Below are 12,945 nucleotides of genomic sequence, written 5' to 3' on the forward strand. Positions count from 1 at the left end.
GTAATCTACTGGATGAGCTAGGATGTAAGATTTTAATCTATGAAGTATTTATATTTGATACGTCTGTACATACTTTGCCAGTGACCTGCACAGCTTTGGAATTGAACTGACTGAGGCTATGGAGAATGAAGAAATGTCAGACACAGAAAAGCTGGGGTTGGGTGGGCTGTGCACTCTGATGGAGATGTACCAGCCACCCAGAAACTCAGCACTTTTATTATATACAGCTGAATGAGGAGGTAGATTAGTTAATTCTGTAAGGGATGTCTCTGTAGGGGATAGTCTCAGGCTGCAGTTATCCAGGAGGAGGAAGCTGTGGTTGATATCTTTTTTTTTTTTTTTTTTCTTTTTGTTTTTTGAGACAGGGTTTCTCTGTATAGCTTTGCGCCTTTCCTGGAACTCGCTTTGTAGACCAGGCTGGCCTCGAACTCACAGAGATCCGCCTGGCTCTGCCTCCCGAGTGCTGGGATTAAAGGCATGCGCCACCACCGCCCGGCTTGTGGTTGATATCTTAATCATACACTATCAACATCTATACTTAGACCAGGGGAAGCCTTACCATTCTCATGAGTCTGAGGCATTAGAGTCCTTGACATGGCCACGCTCATGTCATGAATGTTCATTTATACAGGGATGCGTTAGTGCCTCACACCTCCCCATATTTTATTTCATAATGCTCCCAATGCAGCTTGACTTGTAATACAGAAGCAGGTCTGGGAAATCCCTGGAACCTGGTTAAAAAGAGAAAGAAACAAAGCATTGTGGCCTCTGGCCTGGGTTATTTGGATTAGCCTTCTCAAGTACTGGGAAAACTTGAAAACCAATAAGGTCCTTCCTTGCCATGTCTCTCTTGGGGCTGCTTGTAAAGGCCTGGTTGCTAAGGCGAGCTCTCTGCGTGTTAGAGGTGTCTTGAGCTACAGCTTCTGCGTCGGCTTTATCAGTGCAGCCTCGTACACACTACCTCAGAACTATGAGAACTGCAGTGGTTCGAACAAGAAGGATCTCCACAGGCTCACAGATTTGAATGTTTGGTTTCTCGGTGGTAGAACTGTTTTGGGAAGGATCGGAAGGCATGTCCTTCTTAGAGGAAGTGTGCCACTGGCTTAGAAGTTTCAAAAGCCCACAACAGGCCCAGTCTCTCCCTCTCTGCCTCCAGCTCGCAGAGAAGATGTAAGCCCTCAGCTACTGCTCTAGCACCTTGCCTCCTTCCTGCTGCCAAGTTTCCTGCCATGATGGTCATGGACTCACCCTCTGAAACTGTGAGTATGCCCCAATAAACTCTTTCTTCTATAAGTTTCCTTCATCATGGTGTCTCTTCACAGCAGCAGAACAGTAACTAAGATAGAAGTTGGTACCAGGAGTGGGGTATTGCTGTGACAGGCCTGACCATGCTGCTTGTTGGAGGAATGTGGACTTTAAGACTGTGGATTAGGAAAGCAATTGAATGCTGTAAGTAGGGCCTAATGGGCCATACTAGTAGGAACTTGGAAGACAGTAGTGCTGAGAGCCTTGTGGACTCTGGAAGACCAGCTCAAGTGGTTTCAGAGGGGAACAATATTAGCAACTGGGTTTGAGACCACTCCTGTGGTGTTTTGGCAAAGAATGTGGCTACTTCCTGTCCTTGTCCAAAAACAAACAAACAACAAAAAAAATCTGCCTAAGGCTAAATTGGAGAGTTTTGGATTAATATTATTGGCAAAGGAGATTTTAAGACAGCCTAGTATTGACTGTGTTATGTGGCTTTTAGTGATCACTCAGTGATCGAGGAAACATGAAGACGTAGAGCATCTTTGCTGTGAAAGACTCACCCATATTCTGTAATAGGGGATGCATTTTTTGGGGTACTACATCTGCATTTTACAAGCAGGAAGTCCAATCCTATTTAGAACTTCCTCTTCCATGGTTAACTATTGGGGTCATTTTAGACGTATTTTTCTTTTAGAAAATTAATTAAATAATTTTTATTCCTTGCCAATTTCATGTATAGAATTTCAATGTAGTCTGGTTATTTGGAGTCCCCATTACCCTCTCTAACCTTCTCCCACTCCTGCTGAACCCCCTCTTTCTAACAAGTCTCCTCCTATAGTCATAGACATGGTTTTCTTTTAATTTCCAGTGATCATGTTCTCATGCATGGATGTTTTGGATCTTAAAAGGACAATTCTTGGGATGTGGCCACTGCACCTGGGTCACAGGTAATCTGGCCTAATCCCTTCATTACCAACGAGGCGTTTACTTTTCTAACTCTCTCGTCTTGGGTAGGGAATTTACTAGAACTGCTGGGTTTTGTAGCCTTGCTGGCCCTACCAGACTGGCTGGGAATTCATTGCAAAGCCTGAGGGCTGGCGTTCAGCCTCCTGACGACTTCCTTGCAGCAATGGGGACTCTGTAGAACCCTGCAAGTAGGTGGCGGCCCAAACCCATCGTCTATTGTGGTGGATAGGTTCACATTCTTAGTTTGAAACTCCTAACTGCCAATGTGACTGGATTTGAAGATAAGGTATAATTAAGGTCAAATGAGGCTGGAAGAGTGGGCCCTTGATGCAGTGGGTCTGAGGTTTTTCCAAGAGTGAGACACTTCTGACCCCTCCACACATAGAGCAGAGGCCACGTTAGGACACAGGGGTGGCACCACAGGCATCACTAGAAGCCAATCTTGCCTATATCTGGACCTTGGGTGTCTACCTTCTGAACTGAAAAGGACCATGTTTAAGTAGTCTACCATTGAGACACATAATTAGCACTGGTTGTCTAATTTTTCCAGTGTCTGGTATTCTGTTCAGGCAGCCAGAGCATACCAATACATCTGATGAAGAGCAAACTCGCTTAGGTACTTTGGAGCTGGCCTCAAGGGCCGTTCCTCACCACCACTCAGCCTGTCTCCTTTCTAACAGGACCCAGACATTCTGAGATATAGGGTCAGGTGGGACCAATATGGATCAGTTCAAATCAGTCTATACATTGAACTTTTTGTGTCATGGACATTAGAATATTGGGCCAAACAGAGGGAAGCCGAAGGCTTGTGTTAGTGGTTGAGGAACTGAAGATTGTCTAGGCTCTTCTCTGTGATGATTAATCTTCATCATCAATTAATTGGATCAGATCTTGTGGGGACATATCTCAGAGTGCATCTATAAGGGTGTTTTCAGAATGCTTTAACCAAATAGAGAAGACGCGCCCTGAATGTGGCTGGAACTATCCCCTGGGGAACGTCTCAGGCTGAATAAAAGGAGAACATAGAGCTTCAGTGCTGTGCTGGCTACTTTCATGTAACTTGACACAAGCTTTCGAGAGAAGGAAGCTTCAGTTGAGAAAATGCCTCCATGAGATCAGGCTGCAGCCAAACATGTAGGGCATTTTCTTAATCAGTGATCCATGGGAGAGGGCCTAGTCCATGGTGAGTGGTGCCATCTCTGGGCTGGCGGTCCTGGGTTCTATAAGAAAGCAGGCTGAACAAGCCATGATGGGCAAGCCAGTAAGCAGCACCCCTCCATGGTCTCTGTACCAGCTCCTGCCTCCAGGTTCCTGTCCTGTTTGAGTTCCTGTCCTGGCTTCCTTCAATAGTGAACAGTGCCGTGGAGGTGTAAGCCCAATAAACCCTTTCCTCCCCAACTTGTTTTTTGGACATGACGTTTCATCACAGCAACAGTAATTCCAACTAAGACAAGGGCTTCACCTCTCTCCGCCTCCTGACTGCAAATGCCCCATGACCAGCCACTTCACACTGGTTCTGCTGCAATTACTTTCCCATAGTGATGGACTGGACCAAGCCATGAGCCCAAATAAACAAAAGTAACTGCTATACTTTCTTCAGGTGTAAGAGAAGATGTCTGGAGCATGGGCACTAGTGGCAGGCATCGCACTGCCATGGGGCTGGAGGCACCCCAGAGCTGAAGTCTTGGAGGTGAGAGAACCTGCCTAAGGTGTGTGTCCTTTTCCTGATGACAAAGCCTGTTCATCTTCTTTGGGAATCATTCTGTTTCCTGTGTTCTGTTACTAAAAGCATCCTACCAGGAACTCGCCATGGTTTCCCACACAGCAGTCAGAGCTAGCTTGCCAGAGTACAAAGCTGACTCACCCACTTCACAGCCTGCGTCTTTCAGTGGCTTTCTGTTCTGTACATCATTGGACTTGAGGACCTCAGTTCCAAAAGGCTGGCACTGTGAGGAAGTCAGGTGATTTCCCTCAGCAGAAAACAAGCACGAACTTTAATTAATTAATTAAAAAAATTTTTTTTAAATGTATGAATGCTCTGTCTACATGTATGCATGCTTGCCTGAAGAGGACATCACATCATGTTGTAGATGGTTGTGAGCCACCCTATGGGTACTGAGGATTGAACTCAGGACTTCTGGAAGAGCAGCCAGTGCTCTTAGCCTCTGAGCCATCTCTCCAACTCCCTCACTACACTTTTTAAAGATAGTCATCTCAAACTACTGGGAAAATGACCAAGGATAAGGCAACAGCTTTGAAGAATGAAGCTGTAGTGGTGGATGTACATGGTGTTTACAAGCATCCCACTGGGAGGCACTATAGGATACTCAAGAAGAAAAACATTTGGTTTTCAACCTGGTTCTTCTTCTTTTTTAAAGATTTATTTATTTATGTATTTATGGAGATGGAGCTGGGGTTACAAATGTCTAATCCTGGCTTGTTCTTCCTGATGCTGGACCTCCATCCTGAAGCTTCCTGAGAAGCCCTTCAGCAGAAAAAAACAAAAACACAAAATAAAACAAAAACGAACAGAATACCCTTAGATGGTTTCAAGGGACTTAAGAGTTTCTGTGTCAAGAACCGGGTGAGCCAGGCAGTGGTGGCCCATGCCTTTAATCCCAGCACTTGGGAGGCAGAGCCAGGAGGATTTCTGTGAGTTTGAGGCCAGCCTGGTCTACAGAGTGAGATCCAGGACAGGCCCCAAAACTACACAGAGAAACCCTGTCTTGAAAAAACAAAGGGAAAAAAAAGAACTAGGGTGAAGGGTTGGGGGCATGGCTCAGGGGTTAAGAGCATTAGCTGCTCTTCCAGAGGTTCTGAGTTTAATTCCCAGCAACAACAGGGTGATTAACAACCATTTATAATGAAATCCAGTGCCCTCTTCTGGTGTACAGATGTACATGCAGACAGAGACTCATACATAAAATACACAAATAAATCTTAAAAAAACAAAAAAACAAGCAAACAAACACTCAAGGTGGCCAGAAATATAGGAGTTCTGGACTTGTGGTTGAAGTAGGGTCTGTACCTCTAAGCCTGGGGGGAGCTGTACTAAATCCTGGAAGTTAGTCACAGGATTGAACAAATTGTAGGATGCATAGTTAGTGTCCACCAAGAAAAGGTGAATTCCTTGGTGTGAGGAAGACATCCTTATGCTGGGTATGAGCAAGGCTTGGGATTTGAAAAGACTGGTATATTGTCCCATTGGATTCTCCCATCTTATTCATTGAATGAGGACCTGTGGCCTTAATAGCTGGACATGGCAGGTTGATTTCAGGGGCAACCACAGAACAGTTAGTTCTTTTTTTTTTTTAACTTTTCAAATATTTATTTTTTAATTTATGTGTGCCTGTCATCATGTATGTGTATGTGTGTGCAGGTGCCCACAGTGGCCAGAAGAGGGCGTTGGATTCCTTGGAGCTAGAGTTCTAGGCAGTTGTGACATGGGTTCTGGCACCAAACTTGGGTCCTTTGGAGGAGCAGCAAGTGCTCTCAACTGTGGGGCCATCATTTCTCCAGCAACCCCTCCTGAGCATCTAGTTTAAGGATAAGCTGTTATAAGCACCTCAAGGTGCATGCAAGTGGTCAGGATCCACCCTTGAGGACCTCCAATCACCAGGCTCGGCCATAGAACATACTCTGTGGCCACAGGATGGTCGGACCCAGACCCTCCAGATGCAGGTGGCCAAGCTCTGCCCTACAGAGTAAAAAGCCCAAGCCCAGGACCTGAAAATCACCAATCCCCACCCTGGAAATCCCCACTCTCGAAAGCACCCCCTCCCCAGACCTGTATAAACCCTGTCTTCTGTTTAATTCTCTGCTGCTGCTTGTCTGAGCGGAGGCAGCCACCCTCCTGGTTTTTCCCCTCTTGATAAATCTCTTGTATGAGGTTTGTTTGTGGTGTTCCTTGGCTCCTGACTGCCAGGATACCTTTCCCTCAGAGCTGTAACACCACTGTGGGAGAGAAGAGCACCAGAGAAGGCCTGGCAGTGGTCTCTGCAGATAGCAGCAGCTCTCTGCCCAGCCTCTGCTGAATGGACTGTTGTCTCCTGTATATCTTGTAAACAGCATACAGTACGACTCCAAAAAATTCAATCTTTGCCTGTTTAAAATTAAAGATTTATTTATGCATATATGTGTATATCTGTGGGTGGACATGTGTACACAAGTACAGGTGTCCATGGAGGCCAGAAGAGGGCGTCGTTCCTTGATTCTTAGCTACTCCACACTGGTGCTGGGAACTAAACTCAGGTTCTCAGGAAGAGCAGTATATGCTCTTATATTATTTTATTTTATTTTTCTGAGACAGAATCTTAGTGTGTATCCCAGCTGGCCTGGAACTTTCTGTATAGATCAGACTGGCCAGAAACTGACAGAAATCCACCTGTGAGATCTCAGGTATTAGGGTTAGTCCAGCCTCATATACTCTCTTAACCACTAAGTCATCTTTCCAGCCTAGATCTTTACCTTTTAGGTAAGAGATGTGGTCCATTTGTCTTCCACCACTCAAGTGATGCTGCATTGTGTAAGGCACACTAAGAAAACCTGATGCTCTGTCCTTTACTGAATATGTCTGCAGCCGGTCACCTAAAAAGACAAGGACCACAACCTGCTAATATTTGGAAATCAAAAGTCCAGGTTAGTGATTTTCAATGCCAGTGATTTTCAATGCTGTTTCCAGGCAATGGCCATGACTCTTCCATTGACTTTCTCAAGATAAACCCCTGGCTTGAGGCTGTGAGGACTTGAAGGCATCTTGAAGTCAGTCTGCCCTCGGGCATCCCAGTCAGCTTTGGATCCAGGCCGAAAGGCAACCTCAGTCAATGTAAGTTCAGAGACCTTGGAGAATAGATTGTACCTCCCCACTGGACATGCCACACTATCTTCTCTTAGTGTCTTTTTTTTGTTTAGTGCAGTCTCTCAGCACGTGGATGCTTCCACAGAGCCACCCCATAGGATCAAAATATCGACATCAAGCAGTCACACAGCTTATTGAGACTCAGTGAGAAAGGGTCTCTACTCTCTTTTTTTGTTTCTCAGAGATGGTGGTCCCAGAACTTTGCTGGGTATTAGAACTTCCTGGGGAACTTTCAAATGCTCAGTGCCCATCATACATGCCATATCTGGAAGTGGGACGCTGTATTTCTCCAACCCTCTGGTAATATATGGCCAAGTTTGAGAATTAATGTGTTAGAATTCCATGTACTCAAGTCTCAGCTTGGACCCAGGGATTCACACACCTGCTGGCGTTCCACAAGCTGTGACACCCTCCAGGAGAGCCTGAGGCCACTTTCATGTGCATCATGTGGGATCTCCGTAAACTGAAGATTCAAATCACATCTGAAGCGGGGCTGAGAAAGTCCCAGTGTGACAGTGTGACTGTTGCTGCCTGTGAAGGACCTCAGGTGTGTGGCCAGAGGCTGGAGTCCCAGCCTAACACATGGCATTTACAGGAGGTGAATTGCTGTTGGGTTGGGTGATATATGGTAAATGTGAGGACTCAGGCCAAGAATGACACATCCTCAGCTGAGTTATGTGTCCGTTTCCCCCTGTGGACAGTTTTCAGAGTCCCCGCAAATGCTTTGAGTAGCCGTCTCTTGTTACTGCAGAACCAATGCACCAGGTGGGCTTTCCAGGCTGGAAGGAATTTACACTTGAAGTCCCTTGGACATTGCCGTGCTCTGGCTCCTGGGGCTGGTGTGAGGGCTGGGATGGAGGGAAGCTGTCGTCACGTCTGCAGCCCACGTTTTGTCGAGTGCTACTGTGAACTCTGTGGTGAATATTCGATGACAGTGTTCTTAAATCAAAGTCTTTCCCACTCAGGAATGATATTTCATACAAATGTTCCCTTCAGGCATACAAGAGTGTTAAAAGGTACGAAGCGAACAAGTCATATGTTACTGTAGGCCACCAGGCAGCCCCCCCCCCCCCACCCTACAGAGATTGTGAGTGAAGATTGGTCACCAGGGGGCAGTATTGCTCAACAAAGGGTTTTCTGCGGGCCTGCCCAATCTGAGGCTATAACCTGACTCCCCAAATGTCTGACTGTATTAATATTCCACAGCTACCTGTAAACAATTAAAACACAGCAAGGCATCTGTATGTACTAGACCTTTAAGAACGTCTGTTGAGGGTGCTTGCCATGAAGACTGCTGACCTGAGTTTGATACCAGGAACCCATGTAGTGGGGATGAAGAACGGACTCCAAAAAAGTTATTCTCTGGCATCCGTACACATACCCCATAAACAAACAAACAGATAAATAATGTTAAAAAAGAATGTTGACTTTGAAAAATAGAAAGCTCCCCTCCCCCTTTCTCTCACAGTTTTTATGAGGCCCAGGATGGTTGTTTCTGCGGATAGGAGAATGATCTTTTCCTGGGAGAAGCCATGGTCTGTCAGCACAGTTGGACACAGGGCAAGCAGGAGGACTGCTCTCTGAGCAGCAATTGCTCTGTGGGGGAAATGCAAGGTTGCTGCCTCAGTTTCTCCTGTTACAGGGACTCACAGAAGTCTCTCAGGTCATGCAGCCTGGATGGATTTCTGTGTCCAGCCATGCAGTGCTGGCCTTTCCTCCCTCCACCAAGTGGTCTGCTGTGGCTTCACAAGGAGGCTTCACCTTTGTGTTAATGGCTAAGCCCCCCTGGCCTGCTTCATTGCCAGGTTTCTGCTTCTTCTGCCTGGAAATGGATGTGACCCTGAGCCTGGGGTCCTGTGAGGAGCCCAGCTTCCATGCCCTCCCCATCACAAGCATTGGCTTTCCTAGCTCTGCATCTCAGGCACTAAGACCTCCCAACAGTACAGAAGCTCCCAGGGCTGTCACCCAGGTAGACTTTCTTTATAGCACGGCAGCCATGGGGCTGGGGCCCTTTCTTTGGATGGAGGCCGTGGGGTTACCATGAGGATCAGAGAGCTTGATACCAGCAGATTTTTGTATATAGTCTTGGTGAAAAGCGAGCTGAAAACTGAGGTAGCCACCAAACACGGAGGCAGGCCAGGGAGCTTTCTGCGTTCTTGGTATTTCCTTTGAATAAATGTGGGGAAATTCTTGAGAGGTTCTCTGATGCCCCACAGGGGTCTAGGCAGCCCCTGTCCTGCATTCTGGGACCCACATGACCATAACTAACCTTGTTTGGATTTGGTAGGAGAAGGCTGGACCTTGCTGTGGATATTGTTCTGTATAAATAAAACACTGATTGGCAAGTGGCCAGGCAGGAAGTATAGGTGGGACAAGGAGAGAGGAGAATTCTGGGAAGTGGAAGGCTGAGGGAGACACTGCCAGCTGCCGCCATGACAAGCAGCATGTGAAGATGCCGGTAAGCCACGAGCCACGTGGCAAGGTATAGATTTATAGAAATGGATTAATTTAAGATGTAAGAACTAGATAGTTAGAAGTCTGAGCCATTAGGCCAAACAGTTTAACAATATAAGTCTCTGTGTTTACTTGGTTGGGTCTGAGCGGCTGTGGGACTGGCGGGTGAGAGAGATTTGCCCTGACTGTGGGCCAGGCAGGAAAACTCTAGCTACAAATGGCGCTCAACGTGTTGACAAGAGTTTCCACCTAAAACCTGAGAAAAAAGATTCTAAAACGGAGGTAAAAACAGCTCCTAGTTGTCTCTTTCAAGTTAGCAGCAGCCTGCGTGTTTGAGCTACTATGGCGGGTTCCTGGCGTGCATGCTCGACCTGCAGTATGGCGGGAATGAGGCCTCTGTAAGTGGCACATTAAGCTGTGTGGTGGATTTAGCCTTTGCTAGTATATATATATATATATATATATATATATATATATATATATATATATATATATATATATATATAAAGAGGTTTCTGGGCTACACGCTGCTTTGATAGAAGCATAGACCCACTATTTCTGAGAGTTGATGGCTCCCAGAGCTGGCAGGAAAACGTACCACTGCCATGTTGGGAAGCTGAAGTGGGCAGAGCCAGCAGCCACAGTGCCGTTTCAGTCTTAGAATGCTGCAGTTTAAAGCAATAGGCTCAAGGTAATATAAAAAATAAGCCACGTAAAGATGGCTACCACACAGAGAATCTGGATTATGTTCTCTTTGATATTCATAACTGAAGAAACACATTTGATTGCAAAAGCTGTTGAGTTGTGCCAAAATACGTATTTTAAAGGTACCTTGACTTCAAAATCTGGATATAAGGATATGTTGCTTTGGAAAGGAAGCTCTGCTTTTGTTTCCACAGAAAGCCAGAGGCTATGGATTTGTTCCAGATTAAGATACATCAGGTTTGACCAGCCAAGACCCCCTGAAAGGTCTCCAATGGATGACACCATGGCCCAGATGATCCAATATCCAGAATGGTTTGAAGGCAACTGGCTCAGACAATACAGCCTCAGGGACTACTCCATAATCCTAAAATTTTCTTTGTGTCCCCATAAGATACAGCGCCCCCCTCCAGCAGGAAGTAAGCCATGAGCCACGTGGCAAGGTATAGATTTATAGAAATGGATTAATTTAAAACATAAGAACAGTTAGCAAGAAGCCTGCCATGGCCATACAGTTTGTAAGCAATATAAGTCTCTGTGTTTACTTGGTTGGGTCTGAGAGGCTGTGGGACTGGCGGGTAGACAGAGATTTTTCCTGACTGTGGGCCAGGCAGGAAAACTCTAGCTACAGGACCTGGAGAGAAATGAGTCCTACATGGCCTTGGGCTCATAGGGAGATGCAGAACTCTGGCCTCTTGGACTCTGTTCCTGCTGCATCAGATCCACTTGGTCCCTAATCCCACAAAAGTCTGTCCAAGGATACGAGGCAGTGGGCGTGAGGACTCAGGTGGTGCTCCCTGGACCTTCAGCATGAGAGGGACTTGGGTAAGTGGAGGAAAGATGCAGGAGCATATCTGAAGGCGAGGTCAGTACAAATACATTTTTTTTTAATGGCAAGAAACATAATGAACTGGTTGGGAGTGGAGACCTCTGCCCTGTTGGTGTGGGAGTGTTGAGCAATATGGGGATAGAGAAGAGATTCAGGGGTCAGTTTTGGGAGGCTAGTCAGGCAAGATTACCTGCCACTGAGTGGTTTGGAGGGGTATTCAGATAACTGAAGATGTGACTGACTTGGGCAGCAGGGAGTAGGTAGAATTTTAAACAAAGTACCTATGCTGTGTCATGAGAGTGTCAAACATTGTTAGTTGTCCTTGTTCCATCTTCCACAGTCACTGAAACCTTAGTTCTGGATTGCTTATGGTCTGCCTTTCTAGCATCCCTTGCAGCTAGGCACAGTGCAGACAGGCACACAGGCATGATGGGATAGCATTCAGAATCTTGACATTGTTTTGTCATACTTGTGGTCAGCATGCTTTTCGTGGGAGCCCAGCTGGGAGACCAGCTCCTACAGTTTACAGCAGGGAACTCTTGAGGAGAGAGGGTAAGAGATTTAGATAGAAGGATAGAGGGAGAGAAACAGACAGAAACATAGGACAGCCTCAGGAGTGCCTGGATCATTATCCACCAGCCTGCTTGTCTCTTCTAAAGGGCCCTTTGTAGGAATGCCAAGAGGTGGACCTCCCCTTAGCTCAGCCAAGTGCAGACCCTTTCCAATCACCTAGAAACCACACACGTGGTCAAGCAATTTTTTTAATGCAGCTCTGCTGGGTAAAGCAAGCTCAGATCTCACTAGGAAACCTTTGTGGGCCTCCACACTTGTGTCTCAGGGAAGATGAGAGAGAGAAAGAGAGAGAGAGAGAGAGAGAGAGAGAGAGAGAGAGAGAGAGAGAGAGAGAGAGAGAGAAAGAAACTGGTCAGTTTTGGGCTTTGGTTAGGGGTAGTGGCTGAGCACAGACCCCTGTCTGGGGAGGAAGGTATCAGGATCATCAAGGGAGTGAGGTCACCTCAGAGGGTTTGACTTAGGGGCTTCTCAGTTCTCTTCTCTCCTTCCAGAATGAAGAACCTGCAAGTTCTCTGGAGCTCGCTTGCAACTCAGGCCAAAGTGGGGACTCAGGGTTGACGGAAACACCTCTTCCCCTTAAAAAAGTCACCGATCAGCGAAATGGTGAACACTTGCTCTCAAGCCAGTCAGCAGAAAGACTTTATAAACTACCTGGGTGGTCAAGAGACCGGTCTCAGAAACGGGCTGCACAGGCTTAAGAATGCGTTATCTTAGGAGACAGGACAAGGCAGGGTGAGGCTCCTGGTGGCCGTGAGAAGCAGCGGTGGGGGAATCAGCAGGATTCCATTTTGTACATATCACGTTTACTCGGAGGTTTATGTCCACCACAGGTGTGAACGGGTGTCAGTGCCGGGCTGGGTAGAGCATGGGGCGTGGCAGATTCCAGAGAACTTGCCAGGTGTCCCTTCTTCCGGTGGCCATGTTTAAAGTCTCAATGCTGGTCATTTGATGAATCCTAGAGGAAGAGGCTGTTATCACAAACATGGAAATAAAACATGGAGGCCTCTACAGTGCTGGTTGCGGGTTCCAAAGTGACGTTTGCCAACAGTCCCTCCACTTTGCACAGTGCTGTGCTCAGAGTGTGGGTTGTCTTGACTGTGTGCTGAAGGAAGAGGGTGGTGTGGGTATCATTGGGATTTCCCAATGATTTTGCCTTTGTGTGTGTGTGTGTGTGTGTGTGTGGTGAGGTGGCTGTAAGTGAATGGATATTGTTGGCACAATCATAGCTTTCTATTTAAAAGAAAACAGATGGTCAGCATCAGAGTGACCTCGGAGTTAACACCTGAGATCACAAAAGGACTTCTCTGAGTCAGGA

General features: G+C 46.6%; 2 long non-coding RNA genes across 3 annotated transcripts; one reads left to right on the plus strand and one right to left on the minus strand.

Moving 5' to 3' along the window:
- Window positions 1–551: 551 nt before the first annotated feature.
- LOC131922342 (uncharacterized) lies at window positions 552–11,507 on the minus strand. Of its 2 annotated transcripts, none has more exons than XR_009382253.1 (3): window positions 11,339–11,507; window positions 6,682–6,801; window positions 552–731 (listed from the first exon to the last, which is right to left on the minus strand). It is a non-coding gene; the product is annotated as an uncharacterized LOC131922342 (long non-coding RNA). The 2 variants fall into 2 exon arrangements; XR_009382252.1 differs by lacking the exon at window positions 552–731 and adding an exon at window positions 4,588–4,699.
- LOC131922341 (uncharacterized) lies at window positions 11,397–12,640 on the plus strand. Its single transcript, XR_009382251.1, has 2 exons — window positions 11,397–11,609; window positions 12,122–12,640. It is a non-coding gene; the product is annotated as an uncharacterized LOC131922341 (long non-coding RNA).
- The last annotated feature ends 305 nt before the right edge of the window (window positions 12,641–12,945 follow it).

The sequence above is a fragment of the Peromyscus eremicus genome, chromosome 12 (genome assembly GCF_949786415.1).
Source record: "Peromyscus eremicus chromosome 12, PerEre_H2_v1, whole genome shotgun sequence".
Lineage (NCBI taxonomy): Eukaryota > Metazoa > Chordata > Mammalia > Rodentia > Cricetidae > Peromyscus > Peromyscus eremicus.